General features: G+C 46.1%; 1 pseudogene; it reads right to left on the minus strand.

Annotated features, from left to right (window-relative positions):
- Window positions 1-1,533: 1,533 nt before the first annotated feature.
- LOC144931311 (chymotrypsin-like elastase family member 2A) lies at window positions 1,534-6,223 on the minus strand (annotated as a pseudogene).
- Window positions 6,224-6,706: the final 483 nt, after the last annotated feature.

A 6,706-nucleotide genomic window follows, 5' to 3' on the forward strand; every position in this document is an offset into this window, starting at 1 on the left:
TGTTTATTTATGCAGTTCGTCTGCCTTAACGTTCGTCAGAGGTCGGATAAAAGTTTTTATTACCGATGCGGTTCTTTGGCCCTCACGCGGTACACTGTCATTATGAGCCGAGATGGCTGATTTGTTTCAAAAAGGGGGGGGTGGGGTGAGGTAGAGACAGTGTGGGGGTAGAGACAGTGCGGTTTCAGGAACTGTATGTGGCCCTGTGGTCACGAGGGGTAATCACGGAAGGGGAACCATCTGGGAAGTTTGGGAATGGGCTAGAGGGTTCGAGAAAGGGGTCGTGGCCGGGGGCGGAGTGAGCGCCATGCCGGGAATAAAAGGAGTCGAGACGCAAGGTTCGTGGCTGCCGTGGGAGTGGGTCGACTGCCTTCACGCCATTGCTGTCTTCACGCTGTTGCTGTCTTCACGCCATTGCTGTCTTCGCGTCGCTATCTTTGCGTCGTCGCTGTCTTCACGTCATCGCGACTTGCGTGCCATCCCTGGTCCAAGTTAGCTGTGCTTTATCCCTGGCCCAAGTGATCTGTGCGTTATCCCTGTCCAAGTTACCTGCGTGAAGCGCCCTAAATAATAACTAAGAAACCTCTACAGTTCAAATTGGCCGAGTTATTACACTTATCCTAAACTTCACTAGTATCACATGACGTTATGATCCCTCTACAAAATCTAACCAACCCAAGGTCTCGTGATGTCATGATCTCCATTTGGTCCCTCGACATCTCGTGACATCATCACCCTTCCTCCTTACAACATCACCCCATACTGGTGTGTCATTAATATGCCTCTCAACACCCCTGCATCTCTGATGCCATCAACCCCTTCACCTCATCCAAAACTCGCGTGATGTCATCCCGATGCATTAAAGACAGGCACACACGTGAAAAAGCGTATTATTTCTAGATTACTCAAGTGTGATTCTGTATTTTAGTGACATCCTTACGTATCATAGCAATGCAGATGAACGCCAAAAGAATAATCTGAGAATCCTTTATTTACGTGTATGGTTAATGTGGTATAACTTCCACCAGTCAATTCAACAAACCAGATATTTTATTTGTACTCCAATTTGCATTTACACCAAGCCAAAATTGAATCAGCTGTCGTCCCACAATAACACATGATGTTCCATTCCCTACTAAACTATGACAATGGAAGAAATTTTACTCATGCTACCTCGGCCTCATCCTAATATTTCAGATTTAATCAATAACTTCTCAAGTGATATAAATGGCACTTTATGATCCAGTATGCATGCTGGTTTTATTGCCACTTTATTTTGTCACCAAATATAAAGATAACTACTTAACATCCGATAATCATGCAAAATGGAGTCAGTCTTCTTGACAGTGGTCACATGAGCAGCATTTACTATCATAGATGATGACATGTATAGCAATGTGACCACACAAACTCACTGCATTGAACCACCCATCCTATCCTCACATGACCAGTCCCATATTAAAACTAAATACCCGTAGCAAGAAACTGTAATTCTAGGGTTAGTGGTAGCATTGATGTAAAGAGCATATAGCTTTACTCCTGTGGTTGACTGAATGCAGCAATTGTGGCATTGGCTCCGCTGTTGACACGCTGCTCTCCATTGGCGAGCTTTGGAGCTTCACGGTACACGCTCATGACCTGCGGGAGAAACAGAGAATGTGTGGTGTTTAAACGTCAGTACCTACAGATAAACAAATATGATAACAATCATACCTGGCCAATACCAGCCTGATTCCTCATGCCAATCCCACCTGTGCATTGTGATCGATCAAGATAAAGTTGTCATCATCACACCTTGCCATCGCTTCTCCTATTGCAGTTAACACCTAGATCCCCAAGTTTTACGATGATCTTGCACCAACTTCTGGTGTACAATTTTCCTTTTGATTGCAAACAACTGGAGCCCACTTTCAATGCCTGTCTTGGTAACATTGATATTGACAGCATTGACAATTATATTGACATTTACAAAAGTTATAGCAATTATTGCATTGACAGTTACATTATTTTGGCCATTGTTTTTGACCCTAATATTTAGAGTAGAACTTCGATTATCTGCTCTCTGTGATGACACAATCTTTTGAGTTGTAAGGTATGTTGCATTTATAGACTTGTCTAATAAGTCTCAGCTATTGAATAATATTTTTAAAAAGACCCACATAGCAGATTTGCTCCACGTGGATGCAGTTGTTGATCACATATGCATGTCCCCTAAAATGTTCTAATTGTTTATACATTAGCAGTATGTACTCTCCACATCACCGCAAAATAATTGGAACTCTACTGCATATTGTTAATAGCAATGATATTTCAACAGTATTACATGTTAAAAGTGACAGCCTTATGATGTTAATAACTTGGACAGTGGCAGCCTAAACACTCACGTTGCTGATCCAGGTGTTGTAGGCTGACACACGGGTGAACACGGTGGGCTTGCGAATCGTGTTGCAGCCCAGAGATGAGACGTAGCTGGTGATTCCCTGCACCACCCAGGCATTGTCCGACCGCTGGCAGTTCAGTGGGCCACCTCCATCACCCTGTGGTGCATAGCAGAGTACAGCAATGCCTCACATTAACATTGGATCAAGAAGAATTGGATTATGGGAGTGGGTGGCTGTGATAGCAAATGCCACCATGCCTCTCCAAACTTGTGTGTCTTTGCTAGCATGCGTTAGGCTTTGTAAGAGTGTGGGCATCGAGCTCCTGTCCGAAAGTTTTGAGTTCCTGTAGTAACAGGTGTCTGTGTGAGCCAACACTCGTCAAGTGTGCTTCAGAGCCATGGTGCTAAGTAACAGAGAGGTATCGCAGAATGCCAAGGCCTGATTCCTTCTGTCCCCAACTCTACTATGCTGCCTTTGGTTTTTCCATACACGTGGCACGATCTGGGAGGGCCAACGTGACGAGCTACAGTCAACTAACGCCATGTTGGCTACAGTATTCGTTTATCTACCATCTTTTATTCATGTCATCGTCTAAATATCTGGATTTTATTTTGAGAAACTCTCTTAATGTACGTGAATAAACCCGTAAAATCTGAATTTACTGTTAGTTATACAAAAAAAACTGCAACTAAATTGTCAATAATGAGATATATAAGTAGAGTTATTGACGAATGTGTGGAGCTTTTCGTCATGTATACGTGTGTACCACTACCAACACAGCATCGCCAAATAACTGGGTTATTGAATGTTGATGCGGAGGGTGCATAGTAAATATTTGAAAAATGCAAGTATAGAAAACTACCGTTATGGACTTCCTCAAAAATTCCAATGGGAAATTTTACAAAATGGCTCGCGTTGCGCTCCGAACGCACATAGCACGCAGAGCGGGTGCTGCCCCCCGCGCAGATCACGCTGCTCTTCAGGCTGCTCCCCCACCAGCTGGCCTGGCTGCACGTCGCGTAGTCCACCACGGGCAGGCTGGCCTGCTGCAGCTCGCTGGGGAAGGGGCCGCTGGCTGCTCACGCGCACAGACAACGTGGAGATGGAGAGCGTTGGTGAAAGCATCGGAGTTTGGTGGCGTTAACAGGCACTCCCCTATCGAACCGTCCCTCTCTCCATGCTCAAAAGGGAAAAGCCACATAGCAACACCGCCACCCTACTGACAGACTACTGCCCACTATTGACTCTATGCAGAGTTGTGTTCATTGTGTCAACCCTAGAAAGATTAAGGACCGAGTCAAACTGCAGGGGCAATTCACACATTGGATTTAAAGCACTCCCCATAACTCTATCTCCTTCTGTGTTTCATTGACAGTGAGTGAACGTTACTTACTGGACAGGGATCCCCAGCCCGTGACGTAGCACGGGTAATTGTTGGGCAGGATCTGGTTGGCGCTGGGCAGGCAGGCCGGGCGCACCGTGCTGGAAAGAGCCACGGGCGACGCAATCTTGAACATGGCGATGTCGTACCTGTGGGGGATCGAGACAGGGTCAGTCGTGATGTGACGCTCAACACCGAACATACAACAAGCAATGGGGATTCAACGCTGTGCACAGGAGAACTCCCCTTAACCCGGGTGATGTGGGGGATACATATCGTGGGGTTATCCATGATTTGACTCTGCACTTATTTGTGGGGACAGATTCATGAATAATGGGAAGAATAGGACCACGGGTAATAAGACGAATTGTGGACAATACAGCTTCTGCAGATAATGGAGCCATGAGTAATAGGGTCAAATACATGAGTTCTACTGTACATTTTAGTCATTGTATTATCGTAAGCATTGTATGAGATGAAGCAATTGCATTGTGTCTCATCTGTCTGTATCTTTTCATACACAGAATGGGCATGGGCTGGAAACAGTGCGTAAGCACAAATCAAAACATCTCATCGCCTTGTCATTAACACTGCCGTATAACACTAAATGTTACTTCTGAAGAATAATTCATCATTGCCTGACATTCCAATTATACTTTGTTTTACTGAAAGGCAGTGTCAATGACGTGCTTCGAGAGGGAAAATAAATGTCTGTCTCTTTGCGTCTTTGTAGAATGTATTTGTACATGTTTGTATATATGTATCTGTCTATTGCAACTCAAAATGTCACGGTGTCACGGAAACAGTGCGCCCGTGTGCAGTCTCACCCATTGGTCGGGATGCTGGGATTCCAGTAGCTATGCCAGGCGATCAGGCTCAATGCAGGTGTGACTTGCCCCGACTCGGTTGTGGACACACTGTGCTTTCCAAGCATCACCCTGTAGCTGTAGCCACTCCTGCACGTTGTGGTGAATGTGGGGAGATAACAGAGCGACGGGCGGTCGTAATCACTTACACCTGTAAAACATTGCAGTGAGGAATTAGTAAACAGAAATGGTGCGCGTTACAGCATGGCATTTTCACTGCCACATTGCGGCATCGTGTAAATGTCATTGATAGAGGCCGCCTCCTTGCTTCCAAGATACACTGCTCCAACTTTGGTGGCCGCAATGTGGTACAGGAAAATACTCTACAACACCTGGAACCCGGTGCAGTTGCACTGCCTGCACACACGAGAGCGACGCCACTGGTGCCGTTACTCACGTTTAGCAGCTCGCAGAGGTGAGCACCCATTGACTATCAATGAGGGTTCCTCCACAGTAGTTGACCCATCTTCCTCCAGAGTACCTCTGCACGAGCGCCTACAATGCACCCGCAGAAAAGTGGTGGTTGTTACGGTTTTTTTGTCAAATTTCTATATCTTGCAATACAGTACTAACTCAGCCCTTTCGTCAATCCACTGTCCATTTGACCAGGCCTCACAATGCTAGTCACAGCTGGTTGTGAAGGGGTGGAATCTGGGACTGGTATGGATTTCACTCCCTACTAATATTAGCAGTCGCTGGGAATGTAAACCATGTAGCATGGTTCGTCGTACGGTGCATAAACCATTGCGCTTCCACTATCCCATTAAAGTCACTGATTCAATGTCCTTGAGAAGAGTGGAAGATCTGAACATTTCATGTTGCACACATGCAGCCGTTTTGTCAGTGCACTGCTGGATGATGTCCACCACGTGGCATTTAGAACAATGGATGCTGCTGCACTGTGATCGACTGACAATGCAGCTTGTGGCTGTGATGGATGTTATTCAGCCTCTGCCGTTACCTGCCAAGGCCAGGAGTTAGCGCGAGCCTCCACACCGTTCACCACGCGGATCTGGGAATACGCTGCAATCCCACAGCTCTGAGCAGACACCTCAGCTGTGAGAAACAAAAGGACACGCGAAACAAAAACAAAGATCTCCCGTATAGCCTTAACGAACTGTTGGGGCAAGTGCAGTTAATGAGCACCAGTTGCGGCACACGAAGGGGTGGGTAGCCAGCACCACGCCCAGCCGCATTTGTTTTCCGAGTGGCGATGTTTACACATCGTAGCAGGTCCTCATTTGTGGTTGAGTCGACCTAGGCGAAGTCCCAAAACCGACCTTGATAATCGTCACTGGTGTTGGTCGTGAGCGGTCATTGAACTCGGGTCGCCGGGTTCGTAGCACAGGACGCTAAGCGCTACACTACCTCTCCCATGTGCATACACACTATAGTACACACACAATGATTGTGATATGTTTTTGGGTTGTATCTTATCCATTTTGTGTCATGTTTTATTCCATGTACTAGCAACCTCTTCTATAACGAAGTCCAGTTCCTGAAGAAGCTAGAGCGGTCACTCCACTAAAACAATGTGTGCATGGCAATCACTCACCTCCAACCAGCAGAGCAGCGCAGACGAGAAAGGCGAGCATGGCTGATCGAAGAACTGGAATTGATTGAAGACTTGGAGCTTCTTGTGCACCAGTGTTTCCTTTCCACTGCCGTGTCTCACTCTGGGCCGTCTTGGTTTTTATACAGAATCTGCTGTCCACGTGAACCCTCAGATTGCAATCAGAATACTTCCCTATCTGCAAAACTGCCCAAATCAAGTTGGCATGCAAATTACAAATTCAGATATATTTTTTTTCAACATGAAAATTAGGTGTTCTTTTTCTCTATTGGTGAGCAGTAAGGGATATATTGTTTATCCTGCTGATAATACCAAACCAAATTTAAGGACAGAGTTTTGTATCGGTTAGGTTTTAGTGGGAAATGTGGAGCTGACCGATGGTTGACAGATCTGGTCACTCCCATAAATGAGCTCCTTAGGCAGGCAAGGCTGCGTTGGCTGGATTATGGAGCCCACATGCCCATCCACTGCATGCCAAAGCAGCTTCTGCTTGGCTGGATAGAGG

Source organism: Lampetra fluviatilis, chromosome 4 (assembly GCF_964198595.1).
Source record: "Lampetra fluviatilis chromosome 4, kcLamFluv1.1, whole genome shotgun sequence".
NCBI lineage: Eukaryota > Metazoa > Chordata > Hyperoartia > Petromyzontiformes > Petromyzontidae > Lampetra > Lampetra fluviatilis.